Below are 19134 nucleotides of genomic sequence, written 5' to 3' on the forward strand. Positions count from 1 at the left end.
AGTTGGACAAAACAAACCAAAAGAAGGAAAAGAGCACAAGAGAAGACACAAGAGTAAGAGACCCACTCACTTGCACACTCAGGAATCCCATAAAAACAGTAAACTGAAAGTCATAAATAAAGAGGACCTAGTAAAGGTCCATGCTGGCCCTGTGCATGCAGCTTCAGTCTCTGTGAGGTTATATGAGCTTTGATCATGTTGGTTTAAAGGGTGTTGTGTTCTTGGTGTCCTGCATCTCCTCCAGTTCTTATATTCTTTTCACCTCAGCTTCCATGGGGAGATATGATGGAGGGCTGAGTGTTCCAAGATCTCTCACTGTGTAATGTCTGGCTGTGGGTCTCTGTATTTGTTCCCATCGGCTGCAGGAGGAAGTTTCTCTGATGATGTTAACCATTTTAAATATGTCATTAATAAGTGCTCTACGGAGGAACTCTTAGCAGTGAGAAAGCATTCCAAAATCCAGGAAGGAACACAAAGAAGTCCAAACAAAAGCCAGTGACCACATTAATACTGACGTCAGCTTAGGTCAAAGGAGCTTCTGCTTTTCTCAAGAGGTCATCAATGACTACAGAGTTTCACAACTGTGTAAAATACTGAGGAAAAGTGATTCCTGGGTGCCCTGTTATAAATGGGACACCTACTTCAGTTCCTCAAAAGCACAGAAAACACCATAGAAAGAAGAGAGGAGCCAGAGAAAAGTGGGGAGAGAGGAGACTACCATGTTGAGCACTGACTTCTAGGCATGATACAGCTGTTACTCTCTTGAATTCTCAGTAGTTATGACTGAGCCTGTTGCCCCCTGTCATGAAAGGAGGAGGGGGTTCATGGGTCTACAGCTCTCTCTGAGCCTTCATATGCAGTTCATGGTTGATCAGGGAGAGACTGGTAAGATGCTTATGCTAATGTAAACAACATAATGAAACTCATTTTCTCTCTCTCTCTCTCTCTCACACACACACACACACATACATAGACACACACACACACATACACATACAAGTCATGAAGGAGAAGGGGGTTTATTTGAAAGAGGAAGGCAGTATGACAAGAGAGGGAAATGGGGGTGAGTATGATTGAAATACATTATGTGAATGTAGGAAAATATTATAATGAAATCTATTATTATATACAGTTAATATATGCTAATTAGGTGACGATTTAAATGCAAATGATTGAAAAATCAGCAATCTGTGGTGGGATGTTTTTCAATAATGTCCTCATTACATCTTCATTAAATTGCTTTGTCATCCATTAAAAATTCATAGGAAAGCTATTTCTTTGCTAGAAAAATTCCCAGTGGGAGTAGAATTCTTTGGAATTTTCTATGTAAATAATTATGTTATTTTAAAATAAATGCTTAAATCAATCAAGCAAGAAATATTTATTCATTTCTAATCCCGAACTTTTATTTCTGTCTCATGATCTATTGCAGGTTAGGACCTTACGTACAATGTTGAGCAAAAATCATAAGAACAAACATTCTTGCCTTGTTTTGGATCATAGAGAGAAAGGATACTGTCTGGTAGCTGTGAGATTTTCATAAATATTCTTTATTGGTGCTAATTCCTTTCCATTTCTGTTTTCTCAATATTTCTTACCCCCTTCTCCTTCTTTTAGAGTACTAAGAATGGGTCCAAGTGCCTTGTGCTGCACCACTGTGAGCTATTCCCAGACCTCTGATTGTTTCTTAATCCTAAAACGGTATTATTTTTGTTTGTTTGTTTTTGTTTTTAGTTTTGATCATTTATATTTTGATTTATTGGTTAGCATGATCTGGGCTTTGTAGAGATCCCCAGCAGAGGCCTCTTTCAAACATGTCTTAAACAAGCAATGAAATCAGAATAAGGTGAAAATTTTTCTTTTCTTTCCTTTTATAAGGAATCTTGAGGGATTTTATTTTTTCCTTTTATTAAAAATAAATTTTTCTCTCACATAATCCTACCACTCTATGAGCATAGGAGATCTTTCCATCTTCTGATATCTTTGTCTTCTCTTCTCCTTCTTTCCTCCTTCCTTCCTTCCTTCCTTCCTTCCTTCCTTCCTTCCTTCCTTCCTTCCTTCCTTCCTCCCTCCCTCCCTCCTTCCCTCCCTCCCTCTCTCTTTCTTTCTTTGTGGTTTTTTGAGACAGGTTTTCTCTTTGTAGACCCGGCTGCCCTGGAACTGACAGCTTTTTCAATGCCGTAGTGTTTTTATCATACAAGTCTTTCACTTGCTTGGCTGGAGTTACCCCAAGATATTTTATACTATTTAAGGTTATTGTGAAAGGTGTTGTTTCCCTTGATTTCTTTCTCAGTCTGTTTGTCACTTGTATATAAGAGGGCTACTGATAGAAACCTTTTGCCCATTTCCCTTCATGTTTAGAAAGTAATGAAATTAAAAGCTCTTCTTTATGCAGAATATAGAAAGAATCTTTAAAACTAGTAATGTGATGAGCAAAACCCTCGGATTGAATCTCTAGAAAGAATGATAGCAAAAAAAAAAAAAAAACCAAAAAACAAAACAAAAAACCCACAGGCTAACAAGCAGATGAAAACATGTTCACTCTCATTAGCTCACCATGTTTCAGTCAATACGACCTTCTTGTTTTTTATTCCCAGCCAATTCTCACAGCCTTTGCTGTTTTCTTTGTATGAGTCACTTTTCCCATGACCTCTCCACGATTTTCTTCTCTGCTGTCTTCAGATTTCTACTAAAGGGTAACACATGTTGAAGCTACAAGGAGATGTGTATTCTACAATAATAATATTTTTAAAAGACCAACGTTGTCAGTATCAAAAAGAATGTAGAATAAGCAGAATTCTTCATTGCCAAAGGGAATAAAAAATGGGACAACTACTTTTGAAAACCACCCAGTTCTGTTGTATTTAAAATCAAAAGTACATTTGTCCTATGGCCCAGAAATTCCTCTTTAAATATTTATCCAAGAGAAATTAAGATGTATAAACACAATGAATTTATATATAATAAAATAACAGTAATAATAATAAAAGCTTTATTCATCATTGGGAGTAATGATATAATTCAAATGAATACTAAGAGAAATGGATAATTGTGCTACGTTCATACATTAGAACACCAACTAAACATCAGTGAAGAAAAAGAATAACTGGTAATTTTCCATTTAAGATCTGTATATTTTACTGAATCTAAACTTTATATGAGTTTAAAAAAATCTGTGCTTGAGTCCTCTGTGGATTTCTCTTATCACAGTGTCCCCACTCACTAGGCTTTGACCACCATGACCTTTTTGTCCTGGAAATCAACAAACAGCACCTGCTCTTCTCTTGGCTTGCAAACCTCTTTTCAATGTTTCTTTGTGGATTGCTTCCTTGCCACCTTGAGGCTTCTGCTCTTTGCCATCAGGTAAGAAACTCTGGCCAATCTCCTTGAACTCTACTCCCCGACTTACTGCCTGTGTGGTTCATCTCTGTTGCTGTGATAAAACATTCTGACAAAAAGAAAATTAGCAGGGGGGATGGGTTGACTTGGCTTACAATTCTGGGTTACAGACCATGATCTGGGGAAAGTCAAGGCAGGAACTAAGGCGTCACATCCATAGCCGAGAGCAAAGAGAGACAAATGCGTCCCTGCTGTCTGTCTGCTTGCTGGCTATCTTTTTTACTCTCATGTGGTTCAGTGCACAGCTTCAGGAATGCTACCACCCACAGTGTGTTGTATCTTCTTCCTACTCCAGCTAACAATCAAGACAATCCACCAAAGGCATGCCCACAGAGCAGCATGCTCTTGAAAATCCTTCATTTTAACTCTCTTCCCGGGTGATCCTAGGTGGGGTCAAGTTGACAGTTAATGCTAACTGGCATACCCCTCCAGATGCTGGGTCATTAATGTTAACACAAGAAACACAGCTCTCTGAAGAATGTTCCTAATTAGTCTTTACAATAAAAACCTGGAGTCAGATATAGAGGGTGAAAGCTGAAAGATCAGAGAAGCAAAGGAGCAGCCACAGTCTCTTCTTAACTCTCTGGATCCTCTGACTGAATGGACGTAATCCTGTCTCTGAATCCTTTGGCTGAATGGGCGGGATCCTGTCTCTATGAATCCCCTGACTGAATGGGCAGCTGAGATCCTGTCTCGACCCACCTTATATTCCTCTTTCTACCTCCCTAGTTCTGAGATCAAAGGCATGCACCACCACTGCCTGGCTCTGTTTCTCTTTTAGACTACTTCAATCTAGCCCAGGGTTCAATGTAGCCCAGGGTGGCCTTGAACTCCTGATACTTCCTGCTTCCTCCTCCCAAGTGCTGGAATTAAAGGTGTATGCCACCACTGCCTGGCCACTATGGTTAACTAGTGGCTAGCTCTGCCCTCTGATCTCCAGGCAAGCTTTATTTGTCAGAACACAAACGAAATGTCATACAACAGCTCTCATATCAAAGGATATAGGGTTACATGTTGGAGAGAGAGAGAGAGAGAGAGAGAGAGAGAGAGAGAGAGAGAGAGAGAGTAGAATTGGGTCCAAGAAAATGAGGTGACATATAGCTGTGAATCTAGTGGCTTCTTATAGGACTTATGACAGAAACTGGATTGAGGTATGGGGAGATGAGCTGGTTTAATATGACTTAATGCGTTAACCTGATTACGATGTGAGTTTAATAATAGCACATCTTTTGTTGTTTATCACTCTATCTCCAGTACTTAAAACAGCATTGACACAGAGGAACTCTTCAGTAATACCCGATGAATGAAGAAATGAGTGTTTCTACGGCTTTAGTTGGAGGTATTTTGGTGCCAACATCTGCTTGGCTTCTGGTAAGGACTTTGTGAAGCTTCCATTCATTTCATGGGTGAAAATGGGAACCTAACTCTGGGAACCTAACTTCCAGAGAGAAGATTAGCAAGGTCTCTTAACCTCTGAGCCATCTGTCCAGCTTATGGGTGGAAATGGAAGGGTGGGTATGCAGGATGGCTCAGCAGGTAAAGGCACTTGCTGCCAAGCCTGATGATCTGAGTTGGATCCCTGGGACCTGCAGGGTAGAGGAGACAACTGACTCCCACAAGTTGTCCTCTGACCTCCACATGTACTCTGTGATACTCCTGTGCCTTGAGGCAGGGTGATCCCCTTCGTACAAAATCAGCTTAGGTTACATAATGACTTCAGTGCTAACCAGAGCTACAATGGGAGATGCTATCTTAAAAAAAAAAAAGCTGATAAAATTCTTTAATTTATTTTTTACATTAAAATGATTGAAATGGCCAAGTGAGCAAAATTTCATATAGCTATCTATTCCATTCCATTATTAGATTAAGGTAGAAACACTAACACTGACAGATACTCATATTAAAAAAAATCTAGAATTATTTTAAATGAAAAAGTATCCAATATTTACATGGGCAATGATAGAGAACTTTGGTTTGACCTCCTGGAGATAAAATCCCCAAATTTCACAAAGTCGATTTCTATTAAGTGTCATATGCCCAATATTAGACTGTATTGCCAAGGACATGATTTCTCAAAGAGTCAGAAGGCTCCTTCCTACACTAGTTCTATATAACTTTGCTAATGATGCTGAGGTTTCCAGAATAACACGGAGTTGAACATACATCACGCTTTGGTTGAACATTAAATATGATGACACCACACTGTACAGCTCCGGACTACTGAGTGAAGAAATCCCAGGAGCTGATGTTACTATGTTTATTCTTCACTAACTGTGAGTGTGAGCCCACATCACTGAAGACTTCAGAAACTTTAGCACCAGAGGCAGCTTGGGGTCTACTAAGGCAGGAAGATGTTCTCCCAGGCCACAGGTTTGCTGTTTTAACAAAAGGAGGTCTGGACACAAGTTTCTTTTCCAAAGTCTGTTCCAAGTTTCTTTCTCAGAAATTACTTCAGTGAGTAAACAGTTCCCAGCTCTGCAGCTCTACCACGACTTCCTAACTCATTATGCCCCCCACCACCACTCGTGAATGTTCTTCAGAGCACTTAACACATAGAGTTTATCAAATGCATTGTTCACAGCCACTTGAGGTTTATCTAACAACAGCCTCTGCGACCTGGAGAGACAAGCGACAGGATTGCAAGTGATTTCCTATTTTTCTGGCAGATGTTATGAAACAATATTAGCAGGGGAAAATGACATTAGCAACAAAGGGAAAATAGAGCAACGAAAGTTCTTGGAGGAAAAACACGATGAAGGTAATTGGTCCTCACTTCTAGTTGTTGACTCACTGGAGATGAGGTGCTGGAGTACACAGCTGAACGTACTCACTGACAGCCCTCCTCCGCGAGAGAAAGACTGGAAATTTGTTTCAAAATGAATCACAGAACTCAGTGCTCCACAGAGTCATTCAGAGAGCTTAATTAACTGAAAAGCCTTTCTTGTAACAGCTCATTTATAACGAGGGCAGTAGTACTTCATGAAGACAGCTCTGTTCCATGCTCCTTTGTTGGAGAAGATGATTCCATGACAAACATCTAGAGCTCTGCCCCAGATGCCTCCCTCCTCCCCGAAGGGCCCATCAATCTTGGGTTCACTTCCTTCTCCTCGCCTTCCAGTATTATCTAGGAATGGAGCTTGGGCGTGGGGGGCTGTGTTCTGGGAGGAGAGCATAGAAATGAAGTTTTGAATTTCATTGTTGAGTATGCTCAAACATATTTTTCTACAACAACACAAGCAATGGAAAAGAATTACTCTCACACAAACATTTCTGAAATATAAACAGAATGTATGTGCATGTGTAGGTGTGGGTGCATGCTCACATGTACGCATGTACATGTGGAGGCCAGAAGTTGAACACTGGGTGTTTTTCTCAATTACTCTCCAACTTATTTTTTGAGACAGGGACTCTCACTGAACCTGGAGTTCACTGATTTGACTAGATGGGCTGACCAGCAAGCTCCAGGGTTCTCCCCGGTCTGTGCTTCTTCATCATTTGGATACAGATAGGCCACACTGTCTGGCTTTTTACAGGGATGTGGGGGATTCGAGCCAAGGTCTTCATGTTTGCCCAGCAAGCACTACCAGTTGAGCTGTCTCCCAAGCCCCCAAACCGGAATCTCTGAAGCTGTACAAGTCTTCATTTCTGAGGGAGGAAGGGGACAGCTTGCTGTCTTGTTCTTGTCACTCATGTCTGCTTTTCAAGCCTTAACCTCTGCGTTTTCCCAACATACACCACTAAATCTACTTGCCCATCAATGCACTGAACTGAAAGCATGATATATATATATATACCTTTGCCTTGGGGCTGTAGAGATGGCTCAGTGGTTAAGTACAGTTGATGTTCTAGAGGGCAGGAGTTTGGTTGCTAGCACCCACATTAGGCCACACCAGCAGTCAGCCACCTGTAGCTCCAATTTCAAAGGATCCAATGCCTTCTTTTGGCCTCCTCAAGCACCCCTTACACATGTGGCTCTCTCTTTCTCTCTCTCTCTCTCTCTCTCTCTCTCTCTCTCTCTCTCTCTCTCTCTCTCTCACATACACACACACTCACACAAACACACACACACATACACACTCATACACATTTGTTATTATTATACAGCACAGTGTTATTCATTAAGCAGCACTGTTTACCATGTGAGAAAAGCCACAAGGCACAACAAAACCCACTGTAAGAGTTTATTAGGGGAAAGAGAACAGGGGGGCAGTGCTTAGGCCTATGAGAAATGGTGCAGGGAGGGAGAAGAAGAAGAAGCGGGGAGGAGTCTGTGACTCACTTTTTATGGATTCCCCTACACATGGGCATGAGTTTATGTAGCTGTGCCATGTAGCTAGAGTTTTCCTGCCTGGCCCACAGTCAGGACAAATCTCTCTCACCTGCCAGTCCCACAGCCGCTCAGACCCAACCAAGTAAATACAGAGACTTATATTGCTTACAAACTATATGGCCATACCAGGCTTCTTGCTAACTGTTCTTACAGCTTAAATTAATCCATTTCTATAAATCTATACCTTGCCACGTGGCTCGTGGCTTACCGGCATCTTCACATGCTGTTTGTCATCGTGGCAGCTGGCAGTGTCTCTTTCTGCCTTCCTGTTCTTTCTTTTCTCCTCTCTGTTAGTCCCACCCATACTTCCTGCCTAGCCACTGGCCAATCAGTGTTTTATTTATTGACCAATCAGAGCAACACATTTGCCATACAGAACACCCCACAGCAGTGCCACACATGTGCATAGATTATGTGATCATGCTGTGCATAAATTACGTGATCATGCAGCGCACAGATTACATAGGATGTAAAGCCCTGCAATAATTAAATACCTTGCCTGGCTACTGCACAGCACATGTGTGGTCATGTAGCTGGGGGAGTGGCCAGGAATTCCAAAATTCCAGACTCTTTGCTTATTATAAAAAAAAAAAAAGGTGGGTAAATGGGAATGAGAGCACCGTGTCTCCTGAAACTGCTTCCAGCTGATTTGGTGGGCATCGGTCAACTCTTGGGGGGGGGCAGGGTAGGGAAGGGGACTTTTGAGGTAGCTAAATGTCCTGAGGTAGTGGATTATCCTCAGCTGCTTTGAGAATCATCTAACACCTTTCACTGCTTAGGGCTCTGTGGCTGTTTGGGTCTGACAAGCTGACAAGGTGCTGTCCAGGTGGATTCAAGCTGGCTCTGGAGCTCAGAAGAATTTTTTAAAATGTTAATAAGCAGCCACAGGAAATTTAAAATCTTGAGCTGGTAGCCATGATATTATAATGTTTAGTACTCTATTGGTTAGTGTTTGTGTGTGTGTGTGTGTGTGTGTGTGTGTGTGTGTGTGTGTGAGAGAGAGAGAGAGAGAGAGAGAGAGAGAGAGAGAGAGAGAGAGAGAGAGAGAGAGAGAGAGACCTGGAACATGCTTTTAATTTTTACCTGAGACAAGCTTTATCTAAGACAAACCTCCAAGGCATCTGTTTTCTTTAGTAGTTTAGCAGAGTCCAGACCCTTTTGAGTCTGCGAATGTAGTGTAAATACCTCTGCACTGTTACTGTTTTTTACCACCTGGGTATACTTGGTGGTCCTTGGCCTCCAGCTCTGTGATGGTCCTGTAACAATTAGCTGAGCAGTTAATTAGAGATTTCAATGTGTTATTAGAGACAAAAGGAAACTGATGTAGCAGAATATGGTCAGTAGAGACAGAAGGGTGTCTTGCAGCTGATAAGTCTGCAAATAAAATAAATGCTCCTACTTTAGCTAGAAAATCTCCTCCCATTAGGGGAACAGGGCAGGTTGGCACAACTAAAAAATGTGTGGGTGAGAGGGATATCCCTGAAAATACAATTTAGTGGTAGGGTCTGGTGAGGTGGGTAAGGCTGTCCCACTATCCCAACAATAGGGAAATGAGAAGAAGAGATGGGACTGCAGAACTCCCTCAGGACTGAGTAGGTGGCTCCAGTGTACAAAAGAAAAGAAATGGATAGACCTGATACTGCAATGGCTACCCTGGTTTCCCTGTGACAGATGGCACCTTCAATCCTCACCCACAGCCAAGCCTACAAGATCCACTAGAGGATGGTCTTTGTTTGATGTCCTCATGCCATGAGATGCATGGGGGCAGTCAGCTGACCAGTGTCCCTCTTGGTGGCACTTTTGACAAGGCCCAGTTGGTGGTCCATGTGGGGCAGGGCATTCACGAGCCCAGTGGCCTTCTCTACCACATTTTTATTTTTATTTTTTTGGTTTTTCGAGACAGGGTTTCTCTGTGTAGCTTTGCACCTTTCCTGGGACTCACTTGGTAGCCCAGGCTGGCCTCGAACTCACAGAGATCCACCTGGCTCTGCCTCCCGAGTGCTGGGATTAAAGGCGTGCGCCACCACCGCCCGGCTCTCTACCACATTTAAAACAGGGACCTGGAGGCTTTGGGCTGCTGGTTGGATAGTGTGTGCCAGCATTTGGCAGTTCTGTTTATGGCCACCTCTAAGATTTCTGCCTATGGAAGGGGCCCACTCTCAAGATGCTTAAGTTTAGCCCTGATATCAGGGAAGCTCTGGGAGACATGGGATGGATTTTATTCCTTACCTTGAATTATGTTTTCTAGCTTTTTATAGTTTACTGGTTTGAGGGCAGCCTTAGGAATATCTGCCAGGAGGCAGGTTATAAACTGATCTCTAGCTAGAAAGCCACCAGGATATTATATTCCCAATGTGGGTCCTGATTGGGAACAGCCTCAGCCCTGGGTGGGTGAGCAGCATTAGTTTGATGAAACTCATTTGCATGTATCCTAGCCTGTTCCCAGCCCCATCTGTGCTCCTCAGGGCAGCTCGAGAATTAGTGACAGGAGGAGTAAAGGTGGGAGCCAGGGTCCAGCCATTGGAGTGCTTGCCCAATACCAGAGAGGAGAAGAGTGCTAAAGGTTTATTGGAGTTAGAGATTCCTCAGGTTCCTTGCAAAGCTAGGAGCATGTGGGAAGGAGAGAAAGAATCAAGGAGGGAGGAAAAAACTTAGGTAAACAAAGCTTGGGGATAAGGTAACTTTTCGTTTGCCTATTCACTGGCAGAAGTTAGATAATTTCCATGAAATATCAGGGTGCAAGAAGCCATTAGGTGGCCATTTTTATTGTTACCTAAGGGATATTTAAGGCATTTCTCAGAGGAGTGAGACTAAGAGGAAGAAGCCTTATGTCTATGACTGCAGCAGAAAAAAAAAACAAAAAAAAAACAAAAAACCATGATCCAAGACAATCTCAGGCATCCACAAGATCAAGGAAGGATCTGACACACTGGTGCAAGTCACCCAAAGCTTCAGCAAGAAGAAGGGTGAGGGCCAAGGTGTGCATAGCTGGGGAGGCCCCAGGGATCTGACAGCATTTAATGCTTCATCGAGCATGAGAGAATGAGTAACGTGTACACAGCGCGAGGACGCCCTGGGGGTCCAACAGCGAGAAAAATATCTCAGACTACAGTCGTGGGAAATGGCCAGAGAATGAAGGCAGTTTATGCTGGCTGAAAAGGGAGAACTCACCAACTGAAGCAGCTGGTGTTATGTGAAGTGGTTCCGTGGCTGGGCAAGTGAAGAAGCAGGCAGTTGTAGATAGAGCAAAACCTTGGTACAGGGTCCCGGGTGCAGAGCGCTGGGAGAGCCTGCTTCATCTCGGCACCAAAGTTAGTTATTATTATGTGGCACTGAGTTATTCATGAAGCAGCACTGTTTACCATGCAAGAAAAGCCACAAGGCAAGGCAAAACCCACTATAAGAGTTTTTTAGGGGAAAAAGAACAGGGGGCAGAGCTTAGGCCTATGAGAAATGGTGCAGGGAGAGAGAGGAAGAAGAGGGGGGAGGAGTCTGTGACCTGCTTTTTTATGGATTCCCCCACACATGGGCATATGGGCTTATGTAACTATACCATGAATGTGCATAGATTATGTGATCACGCTGCACATTAATTATGTGATCATGCAGCGCACAGATTACATAGGACGTAAAGCTCTACAATGACTAAACATCTTGCCTAGCTACTGGACAGCGTGTGTGCAGTCATGTAGCTGGGGGTCAGGGGGAGTGGCCAGGAATTCCGACAACAACACACTCACATATACACAATATTAAAAAAATACATTTGTCCAGATTTCTTTTTTCCATAAATTATGGATAAAATTTTCATTAGAAGTTTCACTAAATTTCTCTTTTTTAACATGCTTTTCTAGATACCTCCTATTCTTAATTGATGCTATAAGACATTGCTTCTAACACCTCAGCATTGACATTACTTTGCTTTCATTAGCATCTGGTTTCTGCAAGCATATTGTTCACCACCTGAAGTCAGAAAGCAAAACTTTAACATCATTGCATCTGAAATGCCTGGTGGTGTTTACTGAACCATAGCTGAGGATGCAAAATTAACCCTAGCTTTATTACTTACAACCTATTCAAAGTTAGCTGTATCATTTTACCTGTTGGAATTCACCTGGTTATACACATCTAAAAATGGCTTTACTAATACCAATGCCTTGCTGCAAGGGTTAACTATGGCAACAAATGCAAAGCACTTCAAATGCCATCTGATCCATTGTTTGTGATTGGTAAATGGTAGCTTAAAACAAACGCTGTGTTCTGTAGTAGTGAGGTATAATAATAACCTTCTTCAGATAAATAACTCTGCTATGCTTTCAAGTTGATCTTCAGTTAAAAACAAGAGCCATCTGTGAAGCTGAAGAGCAAAGCACTTCCTGGCAATTCTATTCTGTAGGAAGCCTTGCCCCTCTTTTCTGTGATGCTGTTAGCAGCCCTACTCATCTGTGAATGTTACCTGTAGATCTCTCTATGTCTACAATACTAGGATAAACTTTGCAAAAAATTGAAAAGACCTTCCAAGATACTTTTCCAGGTAGCCATCTGGATAATTTTGCTTAGATATTTGCTGGGGTAACAGTTATGTCCAGCATTTTCAGACCTGTGTGAGAGCATTCTACTAGGTACTTTTCTCATTGCTGAGGCAAAGTGCCTGATAAGAAGGAACCTAGGTTGGTCTTGAATTCTACAACTTCCTTCCACTTCTTCCAGTCTGTACTACTAGGCTCAAATTGATTGCTGTGGGATGTTTTTTCTGTATGCTATGAATATATGTTGCTCTGATTGGTTGATAAATAAAGCACTGATTGGCCAGTGGCCAGACAGGAAGTATAGATGGGACAAGAAGATGAGGAGAATGCAGGGAAGAGGAAGGGCTGAGTCACCAGCCAGACACAGAGGAAGCAAGATGACAAGGCAGAACAGAGAAAAGCCATGTGGCTAAACAGAGATAAGAATTATGGGTTAATTTAAGCATAAGAGCTAGTCAATAATAAGCCTGAGCTAATGGCTGAGCAGTTATAATTAATATAAGCTTCTGAATGATTATTCTTTAAGTGGGCCACAGGACTGTGGGGGCTTGGTGGGACCTGAGGAACATCCAACTATACTTGAAATAACTTCTCAATTAAGTTTTCTGTGATTTTTCTTTCCTAATAAAGTGATGACCCTCTCCAATGTAATTCCACTGTGTCTTTCACAGTGTTCCTTCACAGAACTGTCAATATGTTATTGCTCTTGATAAGTAGGTAGGCAGGAACTAACATGTATTCATGTTTGTGATCTTACTTTTTATACTCTACCACATTGGCTATGGTACATGACAATCAAGGTGATTTCAATGAATTAGCACATTTTACCATGTTCATACTCCTTCAGTAAGTTGATCTAAGACTTTGAAATCTAGGGGGAAAGATACTAGCTATAAAGAAGCTGTTCCTTGAGCCAATCACAGATGTGAGTGGGATAGCCTGGATTATCAACTTTGCAGACCTAACTTTAGTCTAGCCTATGCTACCTCTCTCAGTACAGGGTTGTGTAGCTGGAAGATTTTCTGTGTCCTACCCAGTCCTTCAGCCACTTGAAACACAGTTAAACACACAGAGGCTTATATTACTTACAAACTGTATGGTCTATGGCAGGCATCTTGCTAGCTAGCTCTTATATCTTAAATGAACCCATTTCTATAAATCTATACTTTGCCACATGGTTTGTGGCTTACCAATACCTTACATCTTGCTTCTCCTGGCAGTAGCTAGCAGTATCTGCTTTACCTCTCCTTTCTCTTTTTGTCTATCTGTTTAGATTTCCAGCCTGCCTCTAAGCTGCCTTGCCATAGGCCAAACAGCTTTATTTATCAACCAATCAGAGCAACATATATTCACAGCATACAGAAAGACATCCACAGCAGGGTTGACTGAGTTGGAAAAGCAGAGATCAAAGCACTTTGTTTATTAGATCTGAGTGAGGCTAGCAGGCCTCTGAAACATGCAGAGAGTCATCTCTGTCGGGGTCTAATATGGTTAGAGACAATGATTTACATTTACCCTTGATTTTTCTTAATGGACTGATTAACAAGCCTCAGGATCAAAGACTCCGGCCATTTATCTTTGTTCTTTCACTTTAATGATGGTTGACATGCTGTCAGGGTTTCCTAGAGGAGCTTTGATTTTATTCAACATGAGATAATGGAAATCTCACCATATTCTATATATAGAGAGATGATGGAATCTCACCGTGTTCGTTCTATCTGTCTGTCTGTCTATCTATCTATCTATCTATCTATCTATCTATCTATCTATCTATCTATCTATCTATCTATCTGATATATATATATCCTATAGTGATCCTAAAAAGGGGGAGTAGGAATAGAATTATCCTGGTTAAAAATTAGCTATCCCTAATCTTCATTTTGTAGATAAGGAATCAGAGAATCAGAGATACAATTTGATTCCCTGCACTGAGCACTGGCTAGGATACAAAGTAGGAGTAAGTATTGCCCTGGAAAACACAGCCTGGTGCACATAACCTTTTATTTATTTCCATCATTATCGGTACTCCTTTTGGAATCTTGGACATTAATAATTCTTCTTATCTTTAGGATAGATAGAGATAGAGATGGAGTCAGGAAGAGAAAGAGCAAGAGCCAGTGAGAGAGAGGGAGAGAGAGAGAGAGAGAGAGAGAGAGAGAGAGAGAGAGAGAGAGAGAGAGAGAGAGAGAGAAGGCACTATATTAACAGATGTTTGGTAAAACATAGCATACAAAGTTTCTCAGTAAAACTAGCTTTGGGAAAATGGGTAGGGCCAGCTTATAACCATTTTACATCTTCCACAAGTGTGAACGTAGGCACTGTCAATAGAAATACATGGGTCCAAAGCCAAGAGAAAAACTAGAGAATGGTCTACTTCACCAGTGGGGACAACAGATGCTCCCCTCTGTGTGTTTCCTAATGGGAGGAAGAGCTGAGAACATCCTTTCCTGTCTTGTAAAGTATGGGGCATAAAATCTGAGGAAAGAAATTTACTCACATTTCCGTTCAATTTAATAGACAAAAATTAAGTGAAGTTACTCCTCAGCTGAGCAGGAAGCTCTCCAATTTCAAACCCTTGATTGAAAACAACCATGGGAGGAGGGAGAGACAGGAAGGGTGTGCACAGGAAGTAATGTAAAATATCTCTTCTAGCCAATAAATAGCAAGTTTTCTTCTAGAAGCTTTTAGTTTAGTGCTCATCACTTCCCCCCATGCACCATAGTAACAGCCCCTAACTGGTGTGTGTGTTTCCAGTTTAATTTGTTTTTAACAGCGTGCAAATTCCTCCTCTTGGATGGTTGAAGCATGGCTTTTTCTTCCATATGTTTACTATTACCTGAAAAAAGTTACAGCTTATACTTCAGTTTCCTCTTCTATAAAACAAGGAAGGTGTTCACTGGCATGTAAGGGATTGTCACAATCAGATGTATTAACTCTATAAATCACTAGCAGGTTATGTTTTTCTTTTCCTCTTTATCTTGGCTGCTTCTGGTTAGTCTATGGAATTCCTCTTACTAGGTACCAATCTTACTAGGCAACAGATCCTAGAATCAAGTCCTGAGGCAGGACTCCCTCCAGAAGTCTTTAATCTATCCATCTAATGAATCTTGGATGATCTAGGACAAGAGACCCCTTAAAGAAGACCATTGGCTTCCCTAGTTGAGTCTTATGGATGTCTGCAACCGAAGCTTGGGCCACTTTGGTTGCCGGATGACATGCTGGTAAGAATCACTTGAGACTCAAGATGCAATTTCTATCTTCTGGAAGCCCTGGTCACTGCACTAACTGTAAGTAAAATAAGAAAGACAAAGCCAAACACAAAAAGAGTGTCTACAATTGTGGCTGTGGCCTTTATCCTTCAATATAATTTGACCATCTTTATGAATGTTGTCTCAAGTATTCATGCTGTACATGCATGAGGACAGGGATCTGTAATGATACACCATTGTAACTGAGTCATTGTGGACCAAAGATTCAACAGAACTGAGGTTTAACCTGGAGCAGAGAAAACTTTGCAGTAGCCAGATCCAAGGGCAAAGTTCAGGATTTGGCCTTTTCCTGCTTACCTCATCACTGTTTAAAGCTCTTGGCAGAAAGGTCCTGGAAAAAATAGAAAATATTATTACTTAGATTAGTGCCAGTTTCAGCTAAGCTCCACTGAGTCAATAGTTCAGCGCCAGAGGACTGGTTGAGACAGTAAGAATAAATAACTTCTAAATGTCTCTGAGCATTTAAATTTATGATCTATAAAATTCTACCCAGAGAGGGGGAAATTCTGTATATATTTAAATTACAGACAGGTTCTGCCCAGGGATTAGTCATTAACAAGGGAGTTTTCCATAAATACATGCTTTAGATGTTTTTAGCAGACTTAAGTATTTCAAATATCACAGACCCCCTACTACATAGGAGGTACTGCTCAAAGGACTGGATAGATATGGTTATGATTTATGAAGTTTAGGTTCTATGGGAGGGGGACATTCAACACTGGAAGTTGTCACTGATAGGCTTTGGATTGATTTTCCTCAGTTACACTCAAGCTTGAGGGGTCAGCCTCCAGCTACCACCAGGGTATGCAAATAATTCCATGAAGGTGGTGAAGCCTTAGAAAAAATTCTTATATATCTGAGGACTAGACTTTTTCTATCTGAGAGTCTTTAGAAATAAGTTTTTATCTACCTGAGGGGTAAAATAAAAAACACACTTTCTGATGATAACTTTCTCTTTTACTCCATTTTAAAAATTGTCTCTGATTCCTTCTGTCTTTACATTGCTACGTACTATGCATACAGCTACATATATTTCTTTCTATACATACCACCATATATCTCTACACACAGTTACATCTGTTTTCACTCACTCTCTCATTCATTCATTCTCTCACATTTCTCTCCCCCTCTCTATTGCTTCTTCTTCATCTCTAGCTCAGCACACACACACTTCACTCACGTTCTGCATAGTTTCCTCCTCTATATTGCCACTGCTTTCTCTTAGCCAAACTCTGGACAATTATATGTTACATTTTCAGGGTCTGGCCCATGGTCCTAACACATGATAAGTCACACAGTTTTTCTCAGGCTAGTTAGGTCACAAAGACCAGCCAGTAAGTAAACACTTGGCCTTGTATGTGACTCTTTCCCAGACAGAGAATGACATTGAAATTCAGGGCTTACAATAGCAGTAGCAGGGCTGAACCCTGAGTGGTAGGGGTACGTGCAGAAAAAGAATTATTGCAGGGAGTTATGTCTACTAAAGTTGCTTCTGTTCCGACCTTGATTTATCAACAAAAAACACCTGGGATCTTGTCTTTGTATATTTTTTGCAGAGGCAGCTTAGTCTGTTTTGAATTTGTTCTAATATTAGCTGTGTTTGAGACTGAGAATACTGTTACTTTCCTGTGTCAGTTAAGAAAAATATTCCGATATTATTTTTATACATCAGAATTATACAGCTTAAACAGAAATCATCTTCCTGACCATCCACGACTGTGAGTGTGCCCAAGGATGGAAAACACACTACCAATGGGCTATGAAAGGAACCCCACAGATGTTCTTTTTAGGGAGGTATAGCAGTGGCACATGAGAAAGTTACAGACAGAAAACAACCAGTTTCCACAGCCAATGACCCCACAGCTTTGCCAGGTGGGGCTCCCCATCAGGCAGTTATACATCTGGTGGGTTGACTTGTCAAAAACTAGTTGTCACCTGCTGTATACTGCCATGGCCCTCAGCACACTCATGTAGGAGGCAAGCAAACAAGAGGAGTGCCCTTATGAGTAGTGACAAGGACAAGTCCATGCTGCTTCTTCTACTCTGCAGTCTCTGGAGTTCAGTTACCTGCCTATCATCTCTTTCGATCCTCTGAATGCCTGGAAGTTCTACACCAGCTGGTCCAGATAAGCTGTGGCCACATGTTCTGACAGCCCTGTGTTGAGACCAGTGTAAAAAACAAAAAGTGAACATGTCCATTTTGCCAGGTATACCTTCAGAGGGAGTGCCAACAACTGACATAGCCAAAAGAATAGAATTGGTATATCAGAGCTATACTACGTGGACTAGGGCTCTGGTTTGCCTCAGAGACACGAGGTGCATGTAGGAACTTGTAAGAAGTACATGAGTAAGTTTGGATCACTGCAAGAACTTGGTGAGACAACAAGATGTGCATCTCCATTTTGTTGGAGGTAACTGGATGAAGACAGCTTGCTGGATTATTGTATTACCCACCACAGCTCAGAAAGGAGGCCTGTGTTCTGTTTGCTTTGCCATTTACTACCTAATGGAAGTCTAAGTACCTTCAATGGCAGTTTAATTAGACATTTGCAAGTCAGCTACACTTTGTTTTTTGATTTTATAATTTTTGAGGACTTGCTTATATAAAGAATGTTAGATGGCTCAGTTATTAAATATGTAAATCATTCAAACACCACATAATTTTATGAATAGAAAAGGGACCATTCACTTATACCATTTAAAATGATACTTGAAGGACTGGAGGGAAATTATCAATGTTTGATGGAGAAAAATATACTACAGTCTTATACATTTGTCTTTGTTTTGTTGCATTCAAGAACTTCTTTCATTATGATGGTTTAGATCTGCTTTTACACTCTTGAGGTTCTGAGACACGTAACCATAAAGAATAGTCTCCATTAGCCATTGACAGATGAGACACAGGCTGAGTATGTGGTGGATGAGCTCTGTGTGCACATTGGTGATGCTGTGTATAATACTACTTGCTCATGACTATCATCATGGTTAGACAAGATAATCAATTTCTGTTCTATGTAAAAAGATAGAGAATGGAAGAAACCAAGGACACCAGAGGAAATCTGAAATCAATTTTAATGTTCATGTTCTAGTCTCTAGTAAAGGAGTGTGAATATTCTTATGTGAGAGGAGGAAAGGAAAAAATTGAAGTCAAGAAGATCCATTTTAATCAAATTAAAGTACATGATGCTACAATAAATTTTGTGTTTAGAATGTATACTTAGTTTGGCGTAGTGGTGCATGCCTAAAGTTCAAGTTCTTGGGAGGTAAGGGTGAAAAAAATCAGGAGTTCAAGGCCAGCCTTAGCTAATGACACCATACCCTAAAAAACATTAGGAAACTGAAAAAAAGGAAGAAAATATATGTAAACTCAACTATTGTCATACTATATCTATATATATAAGAATTTAATGCCATATATTTTGAAATATTTGTAGCTTATTACTTAGAAATATTTTGATAATGTAAGTAATTTCTTAACCCACCTGATGATATTTATGGCAGAAGTTTTTCACATTGATAATTTTGAGTGGAAATCCTAAGCTTGTAATTTTAACATCTTAAGAAAGTATAAAATAAAGCATAAATTCTAAAAACTAAAGTGGGGAGC

At 41.0% G+C, this 19134-nt stretch overlaps 1 pseudogene; it reads left to right on the plus strand.

The window, feature by feature from the left end:
• The first annotated feature begins 4530 nt into the window (after window positions 1–4530).
• Window positions 4531–18188, plus strand: LOC131925724 (E3 ubiquitin-protein ligase RNF125-like; annotated as a pseudogene).
• The last annotated feature ends 946 nt before the right edge of the window (window positions 18189–19134 follow it).

The sequence above is a fragment of the Peromyscus eremicus genome, chromosome 15 (assembly GCF_949786415.1).
Source record: "Peromyscus eremicus chromosome 15, PerEre_H2_v1, whole genome shotgun sequence".
NCBI classification, from domain to species: domain Eukaryota; kingdom Metazoa; phylum Chordata; class Mammalia; order Rodentia; family Cricetidae; genus Peromyscus; species Peromyscus eremicus.